General features: G+C 44.9%; 1 pseudogene; it reads right to left on the bottom strand.

Annotated features, from left to right (window-relative positions):
- The window catches only part of LOC119929547, a 49,848-nt pseudogene extending 35,340 nt beyond the window's left edge, over positions 1–14,508 (bottom strand).
- Positions 14,509–14,898: the final 390 nt, after the last annotated feature.

The raw sequence follows: 14,898 nt of genomic DNA, 5'->3' as shown, positions 1-14,898 counted from the left end.
ACTGGGTACTCTTTCTCAGTGCTTCAACCCGGGTTCTGCACATCGTAAGCGCTTAATAAATACTATTTATTTATAGAGAAAATTTATTTATAGAGAAGCAGCGTGGCTCAGTGGAAAGAGCCCGGGCTTTGGAGTCAGACGTCATGGGTTCGAATCCCGGCTCCGCCACAAGTCTGCTGTGTGACCTTGGGCAAGTCACTTAACTTCTCTGAGCCTCAGTTCCCTCATCTGTAAACATGGGGATTAAGACTGTGAGCCCCACGTGGGACAACTTGATCACATTGTATCCCCCCCAGCGCTTAGAACAGTGCTTTTGCACATAGTAAGCGCTTAACAAATGCCATTATTATTATTATTATTATTATTATTATTATTATTATTATTATTATTATAACTACTAATACCACCAGCTCTTAGGGAGGAGGCTACATCTGGAGGGTGGGAAAGAGCTGAGGGCCTGAGTCACCAACATATCCAGCATGAGAAAGAGGACGAAATTCTGGCCCTTCACAAAAAGCTGTTTCAAGGGGACAATTTGAAAGCACCTGGGCCAAAAGCTGGAGGAGAATCTCAGGTCCCTATTGGGAATAGGCCGGAAAGGAGGGTCTTTGGCAAAAGAATGGAGTGGTGGGAGAATGAAGACCCCCTTTACTTGCCAACTTGTACTTCCCAAGCGCTTAGTACAGTGCTCTGCACACAGTAAGCGCTCAATAAATACGACTGAATGAAAAAGTGTGTCCAGAGAGAACGCCTACAGAAGTGGATTGGCTGAGTAACTTTCGGTGGATTCTGAGACCATTGGAAGCTCCAGTGGGGGGATAAGTCTAGGAGAAGAAAAATTATTTTTATCTTCTGGATTTTATTTCAGATGCTAATGTCACAGACGGGGGAATCAGAAGGGCACTGGGACCCGGCTCAATGCCCAATCACTGGTATTCTTTAACATGGTAAAATCTCTGCCTGTGGTAATGACTTGTTTTTCCTGTTACCCAACTTCCTAATCTGCCCTGTCTTCTTTGAAAAGATCTCCTTTATTTTGAAAAAAAAAAAACCCAAAACTTAAATCCTGCATTCATGTTTTGGGGAACATCCCTGGCCTGTTCAACGATGCTCTCGAGTTTAAAGTTTGTGGCGCTTTAGGGGCAACCAGTTTGAACCCCATGTTTTCTGGAACTGGGCCAGGAATCCTGGGAAGCCATCTGGAGGTGAGAGTGGTAGAATAGCTCATAAAGTTGGTAAAATCAGCGTTCTGCAGGCGGGAAATGCTCTAGAAAGCCAAATTCCACACTCACCCCACCCCACCCGAGGCTAGGGCTGGGGCGGTTCAGAACAGAAATCAGGTTTGGCCCCATTCCGGGTGAGTTCTGCTGGGGGCTCGGTCACCCGTGCCTCCAACCGAAGTTATCTTGTTTTCCGTGGCGTGTTTTTCTTTTCCAGCCTTGGCAAGGGTGAGCTCCAGGTCGTCAATATCCTTCAGCTCGGAGCACTCATCCTCCAGGCTGCTCTTGGCCATCAGCTCCGAATTGTTCTCCTCCTCCCCTCCCAGACGGTCCGCGAGCTCTTCGATTTTGGCTCCCAGCTGAATTTTACATTCGATGAGGCCGTCACATCTCTCCTCGGCGTCGGACGGGTTCTCGGGTGCCCGTTCCAACATCAAATTAATATCGGTTAATCGTCCACAGGCACTGAACTGCTGGCTCTGGCTCTGGGCTGTAGCTTCTTCCCAGTTAATTCTTCTCCCGCTACAGAGCCACCACCTTCTCCTTCAGCTCCCTCTTCTCGGCGTCCGCCTTGGACGGGTCTTCCTTCGCCTTTTCCAAAATCTTCCTTCGTACTCGCCGTCTCCTTCTCCACCTCGGCGCTTCTCAGAAGCGGCTTGATGTTAAAGTACAGCTTCATCCGGGGCCAGTGCTTGACATCCATGAATGCCCGCGCGTTGTACTGGATGATGAACAAGGACTCTCTGCAGGGAGCAGTGGAGAAAAAGCCCACGGGGAGAGGATTTCAGTGTAAATCGAGGCATTCCCAGATTAGGCCCTTTATTTCTCCCGTCCGCCCTTCCCTCCGAGTCGACTATCTGCTTGGCTCTGTGTTCCTTGGACAATTTAATGCCCACTCCAGCCCCACAGTACTTAGATATTCTTGTATTCTTCTATTTCCCTTATCCTTAATCTATTTTAATCTCCGTCTCCCACTGTGGATTCTAAGCTCATTGTGAGCAGGGATCACATCGACCAACTCTGTTATATTGTACTCTCCCAAGTGTTCAGTACAGTGCCCTGTACAAAGTGAACGCTCAACCAATACCACTGATTGATCGACTGAGGTTCAGATGTTCTTCGAGAGGAAGTTTCCTCTAGTCTTTAATCTATGAGTCAATCAATCAGTTGTATTTATTGAGCGCTTACTGTGTGCAGAGCACTGTACTAAGCACTTGGGAAGTAAACTGGCAACATATACAGACGGTCCCTACCCAACAGTGGGCTCACAGTCTAAGGTCCTTGTGGGAGGGTTCGTGTCTACCAAGTCTATTATATTCCACCCTCCGAAGTGCTTAGTACAGGCCTCTGCATATAGTAGCAGCGTGGCCTAATGGATGGTGCATAGCCCTGGGAGTAGGAAGGACCAGGCTTCTAATCCATGTCTGCTGTGTGATCTTGGGCGAGTCACTTAACTTCTCTGTGCCTGTTACTTCACGTGTAAAATGGGGATCAAGGCCCTACTGAGAGCTCACCTCCTCCAGGACGCCTTCCCAGACTGAGCCCCTTCCTTCCTCTCCCACTCGTCCCCCTCTCCATCCCCCCCATCTTACCTCCTTCCCTTCCCCACAGCACCTGTATATATGTATATGTGTTTGTACATATTTATTACTCTATTTATTTATTTATTTATTTTACTTGTACATATCTATTCTATTTATTTTATTTTGTTAGTATGTTTGGTTTTGTTCTCTGTCTCCCCCTTTTAGACTGTGAGCCCACTGTTGGGTAGGGACTGTCTCTATATGTTGCCAATTTGTACTTCCCAAGCGCTTAGTACAGTGCTCTGCACATAGTAAGCGCTCAATAAATACGATTGATGATGATGATGATGATGATTAAACTGAAATGGACTGTGTCTAAATCCGACTAGCTGTATCTACCCCAGCGCTTAGAACAGTGTCTGTTTACTTGTATTGATGTCTGTCTCCCCGCTTCTAGACTATGAACTCATTGTGGGCAGGGATTATCTTTATTGCTGCATTGTACTTTCCCAAGCACTTAGTACAGTCCAGCGCTTAGATCAGTGCCTGTTTACTTGTAATAATAATAATAATGATGATGATGGCATTTGTTAAGCGCTTACTATGTGCAAAGCACTGTTCTTGTACTGATGTCTGTCTCCCCGCTTCTAGACTATGAACTCATTGCGGGCAGGGATTATCTTTATTGCTACATTGTACTTTCCCAAGCACTTAGTACAGTCCAGCACTTAGAACAGTGCCTGTTTACTTGTAATAATAATAATAATGATGGCATTTGTTAAGAGCTTACTATGTGCAAAGCACTGTTCTTGTACTGATGTCTGTCTCCCTGCTTCTGGACTATGAACTCACTGTGGGCAGGGATTATCTTTATTGCTGCATTGTACTTTCCCAAGCACTTAGTACAGTCCAGTGCTTAGAACAGTGCCTGTTTACTTGTAATAATGATAATAATAATAATAATGATGGCATTTGTTAAGTGCTTACTATGTGCAAAGTACTGTTCTTGTACTGTTGTCTGTCTCCCCGCTTCTAGACTATGAACTCATTGTGGGCAGGGATTATCTTTATTGCTGCATTGTACTTTCCCAAGCACTTGGTACAGTCCAGTGCTTAGAACAGTGCCTGTTTACTTGTAATAATGATAATAATAATAATAATGATGGCATTTGTTAAGCGCCTTACTATGTGCAAAGCACTGTTCTTGTACTGATGTCTGTCTCCCCGCTTCTAGACTATGAACTCATTGTGGGCAGGGATTATCTTTATTGCTGCATAGTACTTTCCCAAGCACTTAGTACAGTCCAGTGCTTAGACCAGTGCCTGTTTACTTGTAATAATAATAATAATAATGATGATGGCATTTGTTAAGCGCTTACTATGTGCAAAGCACTGTTCTTGTACTGATGTCTGTCTCCCCGCTTCTAGACTATGAACTCATTGTGGGCAGGGATTATCTTTATTGCTGCATTGTACTTTCCCAAGCACTTAGTACAGTCCAGTGCTTAGAACAGTGCCTGTTTACTTGTAATAATAATAATAATAATAATGATGGCATTTGTTAAGCGCTTACTATGTGCAAAGTACTGTTCTTGTACTGATGTCTGTCTCCCCGCTTCTAGACTATGAACTCATTGCGGGCAGGGATTATCTTTATTGCTGCATTGTACTTTCCCAAGCACTTAGTACAGTCCAGTGCTTAGAACAGTGCCTGTTTACTTGTAATAATAATAATAATAATGATGATGGCATTTGTTAAGTGCTTACTATGTGCAAAGCACTGTTCTTGTACTGATGTCTGTCTCCCCGCTTCTAGACTATGAACTCATTGTGGGCAGGGATTATCTTTATTGCTGCATTGTACTTTCCCAAGCACTTAGTACAGTCCAGTGCTTAGAACAGTGCCTGTTTACTTGTAATAATAATAATAATAATAATGATGGCATTTGTTAAGCGCTTACTATGTGCAAAGTACTGTTCTTGTACTGATGTCTGTCTCCCCGCTTCTAGACTATGAACTCATTGCGGGCAGGGATTATCTTTATTGCTGCATTGTACTTTCCCAAGCACTTAGTACAGTCCAGTGCTTAGAACAGTGCCTGTTTACTTGTAATAATAATAATAATAATGATGATGGCATTTGTTAAGTGCTTACTATGTGCAAAGCACTGTTCTTGTACTGATGTCTGTCTCCCCGCTTCTAGACTATGAACTCATTGTGGGCAGGGATTATCTTTATTGCTGCATTGTACTTTCCCAAGCACTTAGTACAGTCCAGCGCTTAGAACAGTGCCTGTTTACTTGTAATAATGATAATAATAATAATAATGATGGCATTTGTTAAGCGCTTACTATGTGCAAAGCACTGTTCTTGTACTGATATCTGTCTCCCCGCTTCTAGACTATGAACTCATTGTGGGCAGGGATTATCTTGATTGCTGCATTGTACTTTCCCAAGCACTTAGTACAGTCCAGCACTTAGAACAGTGCCTGTTTACTTGTAATAATAATAATAATGATGGCATTTGTTAAGCGCTTACTATGTGCAAAGCACTGTTCTTGTACTGATGTCTGTCTCCCCGCTTCTAGACTATGAACTCATTGTGGGCAGGGATTATCTTTATTGCTGCATTGTACTTTCCCAAGCACTTAGTACAGTCCAGCGCTTAGAACGGTGCTTTGCACATAGTAAGCGCTTAATAAATGCCATCATTATTATTATTATTACAGTGCTCTGCACACAGTAAGGGCTTAATAAATACGACTGAAGCGTGTAAGCTTGTTGTGGGCGGGGAATGTGTCTGCTAACTGTTGTATTGTTCACTCCCAAGCGCTCAGTCCAGTGCTCTGCACATAGTAAGCACTCAGTACCACTGATTAACAAATACCATTAAAGAAAAAAATAAACACAGTAAACACTCCAAAAATACCAGTGACAGATGAACCAATCCTCCTGTACTGCAGCTCGCGGGCCCAAGTTGGGGAAGATTACCGGTACCTTCTCTCCGTCATCTTTTTGAATTCATTTTTCATCAGGAACAGGGCTCCAGCGCTTAGAGCAGTGCTTTGCACATAGTAAGTGCTTAACAAATACCATCATTATTATTATCAGGAAGCTTCTGCAGGGGGTTTAGGTACAGGTTATCAGCTGAGCCAGCTTTTCGTCTCGCATCTCCTCCAAAGTGCCAAGCAGTCCGGCCTTCTGTGAGCCCACTGTTGGGTAGGGACTGTCTCTATCTGTTGCCAACTTGTACTTCCCAAGCGCTTAGTCCAGTGCTCTGCACACAGTAAGCGCTCAATAAATACGATTGATTGATTGATTCTCAGAAAGATCAGAGAGGAAAGGGCTCAGCTCTCCTTCTGGGTCTCGTGAAGGTCTGATCCCCAGGATGGAGTGGAGTCGGGCCCCACCTTGGCGTTTCCAAACCGGTACTGAGTGTGGTCTATTTCGATGGAGCCGAGCAGTTTCTCGCGGGCTTTTTTGCAATGGCGCTGGCATTGAGTATCCTGTGCCTGGAGAAAAGGAAGGGATGTTTTTGGTTTAAAGGGGCAGGAGAAGACTGTTGATTTCAGCTGATGCCGTGGGACTGAACTCAGTGGGGTTGAATTTATTTATTTATTTTATTTGTACATATCTATTCTATTTATTTTATTTTGTTAGTATGTTTGGTTTTGTTCTCTGTCTCCCCCTTTTAGACTGTGAGCCCACTGTTGGGTAGGGACTGTCTCTATGTGTTGCCAATTTGTTCTTCCCAAGCGCTTAGTACAGTGCTCTGCACATGGTAAGCGCTCAGTAAATACGATTGATGATGATGATGATGGGAGGCTGCCAAGAAGGGAAAAAAAAGGCAAATTCTGAGAAAGTGTTGGAACCATTTTGGAGGAGGGAAACCCATGGGTAAAATTAGGCCTATAAGTCCACCTGCATTGGACGATTTTCTTTTAGGATCAAATCTGGGATGGGGTTAGGGTTCGGGAGTCTGATTTCAATGGGATTTTTCCCCCCACATGTGGAGTAAGGCAGGGCCTAGTTTCCACGTGGATCCCCGTTTCTCAGGGGGTGAGAGCAGTTTCCTCTGTCGGGCACAAATGGCTGCATTTCTCTCCAAGGCCTCCCATCACTGAATGAAAGCCTAGTGGAAAGAGCCCAGGCCTGGGAGTGAGAGGGCCTGGGGTCTTTTCTCCTTGCTCTACCACTTGTCTTCTGTGTGACTTTGGTCAAGTCACTTCCCCGTGCCTCAGTTCCCTTATCTGCACAATGGGAATTTAATACTTGTTCTCCCTCCTACTTAGATGATGAGCCCCACGTGGGACCTGATTATCTCTTACCTACCCCAGCGCTTACTACTGTACTGGCGTGTAGTAAGTGCTTAACAAACACCGCAATGATTGTTATTATTATTATCGTTTATTGTGAAAGCACAGTTGTTACTGGGCCAGTAGCAGATGGTCTTCTTTACCATCTTCCTCCTCTTCCCCCGTGACACGGTTCCTTCCTGTTGCGCGTTCCCATCCTCACTCCCTCATCTCCTCACTCCAGCTTTCCCTCAATTTATGGAAGGCAGAGCTTCCAACACAGTGCAAATTCAGGTCTACGCCAAGACACTGAAAACTCATCCACCTGCATGCACAATACTAATTGTGGTATTTGTTAAGTGCATACTGTGTGCTAAGCACTGGGGTAGATACAAGATAATCAGGTTGGACCCGGTCCCTATCCCACATGGGGCTCGCAGTTTTAATCCCCTGTTTACAGATGAGGGAACCGAGGCACAGAAAATAATACTAATAATAATAATGGCATTTGTTAAGTGCTTACTATGTGCAAAGCGCTGTTCTAAGCACTGGGGAGGTTACAAGGTGATCAGGTTGTCCCATGGGGGGCTCACAGTCTTAATCCCCATTTTACAGATGAGGTAACTAAGGCTCAGAGAAGTTAAGTGACTTGCCCATGGTCACACAGCAGACAGGAGGTGGAGACGGGATTAGAACCCACGGCCTCAAGCCACTAGCACTAGAATCGGTTCCTCTTCACAGGTTCTCGGTCCTAAAATTTCAGGCCTGGGACTCATCCTACTTTGCTGATGGGAAACTCCATCCAGCTGATTGTGTTAGACCTGAATCTTAAAACCCAGGCCTCAGTCTGTTACAAGCTATTCAATTTTTCAGCCTGATCCGGTGATATCTCTGCTTCTGACGGGATCCGTCGTGTCCGCCTTACGATTTATCCTTGAAGCGTAAATCCGTGCGTGATCGGACAATTACACTGTGGTGAAAATCTTCCTTTGCCTCCCGCCTGATGGGTAAAAGTTTCCGTGTCATAATAACAGCATTATATATTAATATAATTATTAATAATGCAGTAATATTACATTATTACTAATATAATACCACACAATACAATACAACACAATAATATAATAATATAATATAACACAGTATCATATATAATATAATATAATATATAATATATAATATAATATAATATAATGCAATATACTATACTATACTATACTATAATATAGTATTATCATATTATATTATAGTATATTATATTATATTATATATAATATAATAATATATAGTGTGCATATATATAATAATATATACTATAATATACTATAATATAATATACTATAATATAATGTATAGTATAATATAATATGATATAATATAATATGATATAATATAATATAATATAATATAATATAATAATATAATATAATATAATATAATATAATATAATATATAATATTACCTTCGGTCCCATCGGGTTCAGCCCGCTCCTCCCTCTGCTTCTGTTTGACCTTCAGGTTTCCACAGTGCATCACGGCTCGGGTCATTTTGGAGATCCCGACCCTTTCATCTTGGTTGAAACCCGGAATGTCGATGGCATTCCGAGGGCAGAGCAAAAACAAGCCAACCACTAAACACTCAGGCCCTAAATTCCTTATTAATGGCATTTATTACGGCATGCAGAGCACTGTACTAACCTGGTGGGAGAGGGTAGAATGCAAGAGAGTCAGTAGACACGTTTCCTGCCCACAAAGAGCTTAGAGTCTTGGCATCTCTTGCTGAAACTGATTAAAAGACTCTTTCCTATCCTACATAATGTGCATGCCAAGCAACACCCAATTCTGCCCTGATTCCTTTACAAATGTTACTAAAGAAGTGTGGGTTTGACTGTGGATCAACTCTCTCCCTGTCCTCCCAGGCTTTCCTGATCTGCTGACAAGGTCCCAGTTTGGGGCCCTTTAAGCGACAGAGACCACATTTTACGTCAGTAGCCAGGAGTTCCTCCGCATCATCAATGCTCTTCACCCCAATCTCCCCCGGCTGATGGAGGGGAAGTCGTAGGGGTTGGTGGTGATGAGCAGCCTTTCTAAAGGAGAGAAGGAAATCACACAGAAAGGTTTCTTTTTTGTTCCGTTTTTAACGGTATCTGTTAAGCGCTTACTGCGTGTCAGATGCTGTACTAACCGCTAATCAGGTTGGACACAGTCCAGTGTGGCCTAGTGTGACCGACTCCGACACCCGTGGGAGTCGGAGGACTTGGCTTCTAATCCTGACTCTGCCTCTTGCCTGCAGTGTGACCGCAGACAAGTCCCTTCACTTCTCCGTGCCTCAGTTCCCTCATCTGTAAAACGGAGATTCAATACCTCGTACTTGCTGTGAGCTCCCTGTGGGACCTGATTGTTTTGCATCTACCCCAGTGCTTGGCACACAGTAAGCAATCAACAAATACCATTATTATCATTATCATTGCCCCACATGGGGGCTCACAGTCGTAATCCCCATTTTACAGAGGAGGGAACTGAGGCACGGAGAAGTTGTGACTTGCCCAAGGTCACACAGCAGACGAGTGGCAAGACTGGAGTTAGAACCCAGATCTCCTGACACCCAGGCTCCGTGTTCCCAGGAGGAGTCTAGGAAAAACTACCTTTTGATTTGAGCGTGGCAGGCAACTAAATATTTCCAAGGAGAGATCTCCAAAAGAAGGGCTGAGTTTTGACAATTTTAGAAATGGTGTGAATGTTTGAAAGGCCTCACAGCCAAGGGAAATAGTAGCTTAAATACCAATCAGTTCTGGCTTCTTGTCGGTCATGATTTGATAGAAGATACGATAGCTTCTAGCTGAAATGTGACTCTGGACTTTTTGAGCGAATCTAGAAGATACGAAGATGATGAAATAAGCTTTTAGAGCTTGGACTCCAAAGAGCTGAACTGCAGATCTTAAAAGAGCAGAGATGCAGATCTCACAGGTTTCGATATCCGCCGAAGCCAATTTTCCAGGGGTTCCAAAGTGGATTCGGATAAAGTTACCCTGAGAATTAAAAGTAGGTTCAGTAAGAGTGGGGCCATCCTGGGCTAACACCCTCTGTGAGTTGAAGAGAAATTCAGTTGAATTTTGGTTACCAAAGACTATGAGGCCTTGGAGGAGAGTTTCCCTCAGAGAAAACTCATGAGGCATTTAGGCTGTTGTGGTGAGTGAATGTAACATAGCTGACACTCACAGCGCTTAGTACAAGGCTCTACACCAAGTGTCCATAAATACTGGTGATCGGAGGGTGAATTGAAGGAGTCAGAGAAAGGGGGACTGTCTCAGGGAGAAATTTGAGTTGGAGTGGTGGACGTTATTCAACCTTCAAAGACCTTCTGAAGGATTTAATTGGGAAGAAATTGGAGGTGAAAAGACAGCTCAAGAGACTAGCTCTGCTTCTGGATGGAACAAATGACAAAAAATCAGGGAAAGTTTCCTAAGGGTGAAAATGTGTGACAGAAGGGTGACCTGAAAAGGGGGAAGGACTCTGCCCCACTTCTCTAGGATCTGTGTGTGACACAACCAGTCTTCATATACTCCTGTCTCCTCCGCCTGCCCATTTTCTCAGGTGTGTGTGTTTGTGAGAGAGACAGTGAGTGCATGCTGACAGTCAATCAATAGTATTTGAGTTCTGTCTGTGGGCAGAGCCCTCTCATAGATGCTTAAGAGAGTACAATAGAATTAGGAGACAGGATACCCACCCTCAAGGAGCCTACAGTCTAGCGGGGCGGCTAGCCATGAAAATAAATGACAAGTAGGAGGACGCAATGGATATGTTGGTAGCTGTTACAGGGTTGGGTAGGGGTGAGTGTGCGGAGGATCTGAGTGCTTAGGTGATGGGGAAGTGCTGAAGTGACAGTTTAGAGGGGAGATGAGAAGTTAATAGGGGAAGCCTCTGGGGGAAGATGTGATAGAAGTAATAATGGCTTCCAAATCATCATCATCATCATCATCATCAATCACATTTATTGAGCGCTTACTGTGTGCAGAGCACTGTACTAAGCGCTTGGGAAGTACAAATTGGCAACATATAAAGACAGTCCCTACCCAACAGTGGGTTCACAGTCTAAAAGGGGGAGACAGAGAACAAAACCAAACATACTAACAAAATAAAATAAATAGAATAGATATGTACAAGTAAAATAAATAGAGTAATAAATATGTACAAACATATATACGTATATACAGGTGCTGTGGGGAAGGGAAGGAGGTAAGATGGGGGGGATGGAGAGGGGGACGAGGGGGAGAGGAAGGAAGGGGCTCAGTCTGGGAAGGCCTCCTGGAGCCATTTGTAGGGCTTCACGGTGGCACGGAAGAAACGGGAGTAGGTCTGTGGCATAAAGGAGAAAATATCTGAACTGACGGTGAACACTTTGATCACTTTGATATGGTGGGTGGTATAATAGTGGTATTTCTTAAGAGCTTAATGTGCCGCACACTGTACTAAGGACTGACGTAGATACAGGCAAATTGGGTTGAACAGAGTCCCTGTCCCAAATGAGGGTCCTAGTCTTAATCCCCATTTTCCAGATGAGGTAACTGAGGCCCAGGGAAGTTAAGCAGCGTGAAGCAGCGTGGCTCAGTGGAAAGAGCCCGGGCTTTGGAGTCAGAGGTCGTGGGTTCAAATCCCAGCTCCGCCAACTGTCAGCTGTGTGACTTTGGGCAAGTCACTTCACTTCTCTGGGCCTCAGTCACTTCATCTGTAAAATGGGGATTAAAACTGTGAGCCCCCCATGGGACAACCTGATCACCTTGTAACCTCCCCAGCGCTTAGAACAGTGCTTTGCACATAGTAAGCACTTAACAAATACCATTATTATTATTATTGTTATTAAGTGACTTGTCCAAGGTCACACAGCAGAGTTGTAGCGGAGCTGGGTTTAGAACTGCATGGCTCAGCGGAAAGAGCCCGGGCTTGGGAGTCAGAGGTCATGGGTTCAAATCCCGGCTCTGCCACTTTTCAGCTGTGTGACTTTGGGCAAGTCGCTTAACTTCTCTGAGCCTCAGTTCCCCTCATCTGTAAAATAGGGATGAAGACTGTGAGCCCCACATGGGACAACCTGATCACCTTGTAACCTCCCCAGCGCTTAGAACAGTGCTTTGCACATAGTAAGCACTTAATAAATGCCATAAAAAATCACAATTATTATTAATAATCCCATCAAAGCTCCGTGTGGGAGTCTTTGAGTGGGTATGTAGGGATCTTGTGGGGTCCTTAAGGCTAAGCTGCAGGGCTGGGACAGCAGCACATTAGGTTTGATTTCTAAGGCAGAAGCCAAGGAAGATCATCTCAATATCATCCATACACTTCAAAGCCCGGACTTCTGGAGGGATTTTGAAATTTCAGATTTTCCAAGTTATTTGTTCTCTAAAAGAAGATTTTTTTTTAAAGGGGCTGATGGGCTGCTTTTACGCTTTTTCTTCTAGGTGGGTGGGTGCATGTACCAGAAAAGAGAAAAACTGGAGACGGGGAGATCCAGGAAGAAAGCTGATGCAATAATCCAGCTGGGAGGGGATGGTTTGGTATAAGGGCAGAGAAGAAGAGGCCAACCGCAAATGCAACAGTGATAAAATGTAAAATGGGGATTACTTGCCTGTTCTCTCTCCCTCTTAGAATGTCAGTCCTCGGCGCTTATTACAATTCTCGGCACCTAGTAAGTGCTTAAATACCCTAATTATTTATTTATTCGTAATCAGGAAATACTGTGAAGGAAAAACCATCGGGACTTAGAGACTGAAGGTAGGTGGTGAAAAATGATTCAAAGATGACACCAAGACTAGAAGTGTTTGGAGAAAGGAGGATGGGGTGGTAAAAAGTAGCGTGGCCTAGCGGAAAGAGCACGAGCTTGGGAGGTGGAAAACCTGGGTTCTAATCCGGGGTCTAACAATTGCTTGCTCCGTGACTTTAGGCAAGTCATTTAACGTCTCCAGGCCTCCATTTCCTCATCTGTTAAATGGGGATTAAATCCTCCTCCCTTTGATTTAGGCTGTGGCCGCAGATGGGACAGGGGCTGTTTACAACATGATAAACTCGTATCTACCCCAGTGTTTAGAAAAGTGTTTGACACACAGTAAGCACTTTCATTCATTCAATCGTATTTATTGAGCGTTTCCTGTGTGCAGAGCACTGTACTAAGCACTTGGGAAGTACAAGTTGGCAACATATAGAGACGGTCCCTACCCAACAGTGGGCTCACAGTCGCTTAAGAGAAGCAGCGTGGCTCAGTGGAAAGAGCCCGGGCTTTGGAGTCAGAGGTCATGGGTTCAAATCCCGGCTCCGCCAATTGTCAGCCGTGTGACTTTGGGAAAGTCACTTCACTTCTCTGTGCCTCAGTTCCCTCATATGTAAAATGGGAATGAAGACTGTGAGCCCCACGTGGGACAACCTGATCACCTTGTAACCTCCCCAGCACTTAGAACAGTGCTTTGCACATAGCAAGCGCTTAACAAATACCATCATCATCATTATTATTATTATTACTTAACAAATGCTATGGGGGGAAAAAAAAACCTATGATAAGGAAGGAAGAGGAGGAGCCAAGATGAGTAGTTCCCCTTATGCCGTATTAAGTAATAAAAGACAACCCATCCAGGCCACAGTTTCCTCAGATGCCCCTTGTCTTTCCATTTTTCCCATCAATCAATCAATCAATCAATCCTATTTACTGTGTGCAGAGCACTGTACTAAGCGCTTGGGAAGTACAAGTTGGCAACATATAGAGACAGTCCCTACCCAACAGTGGGCTCACATCGTGCCCTCCTGAAGGCCTCACGCCACCCATGCTAAACCCCAGGGATTTACAGCGACAGGAGAAGATCGTCGAGCGTTACGTTCTCTCACCCAGGCCTTTAGTCTCCGGTTTCAAGAGAGAGAAGGCTGAGTGGGATGAACTGTCCCCAGATGGTATCTTCAGCAGAGCCGTTTTTCAGCAGAAAGTTAATAATAATAATAAGAATAAGAATAATAATAATGGCATTTGTTAAGCACTTACTATGTGTAAGCACTCAATAAATACGATTGATGATTGATGATGATGGTGTAAAGCACTGCTCTAAGTGCTGGGGAGGATACAAGGTGATCAGATTGTCCCACGTGGGGCTCACAGTCTTCATCCCCATTTTACAGTCCTGTACTGCCTTAAAGCCTCATGGGTGGGCCAGCCTGGGCAGAGATGGGCCAGCCCAAGTTGGGTTGGGCAGAGAGGTCAGAGACTGCAGAAGGAAGGAATCCGTTGCCGTGGCTGTGCCTGGATTAGCCCCTGTGGCCCTGGGTGGCCATGGGCTGCCTCCTCTCCCCTCCTTGACACCCACCTGAGGGCCGGAGGCGGGAGATGGGGGGTAGCAGCCATGGGGGTAGGACCCACTCGCAGCCCAAACATTTGTCCTTGGTCCCCTGAGCTGGCCGCGAAACCCCGCCGCAACCCACCCGGAGAGCGCTAACCATTGCTCCGGAGAATTGCCCACCTCAAAGTCAGCATCAGGGGAGGGGGCTGGAGGAGAGCAACTGTTTAAAACCTAGGGGGAGAGGGGCTGATTTGACCAGTCCAGCTTCGCAATTCTCCATGTGGGGCAGGAGTCAATCAATCATTTATGGTATTTATTCAGCAGCGTAGACTAGACTGTGAGCCCACTGTTGGGTAGGGACTGTCTCTATGTGTTGCCAATTTGTACATCCCAAGCGCTTAGTACAGTGCTCTGCACACAGTAAGCGCTCAATAAATATGATTGATGATGACGATGATAGCGCATGGGCCTGGGATTCAAAAGGATCTGGATTCTAATCCCGGCTCTGCCACACGTCTGCCTCGTGACCTTGGGCAAGTCACTTAGCTTC

Source organism: Tachyglossus aculeatus, chromosome 6 (assembly GCF_015852505.1).
Source record: "Tachyglossus aculeatus isolate mTacAcu1 chromosome 6, mTacAcu1.pri, whole genome shotgun sequence".
In the NCBI taxonomy this organism is placed as follows: Eukaryota; Metazoa; Chordata; class Mammalia; order Monotremata; family Tachyglossidae; genus Tachyglossus; species Tachyglossus aculeatus.
Note: the sequence above shows the minus strand (reverse complement) of the source record. Positions and strands in the feature narration are given on the sequence as shown.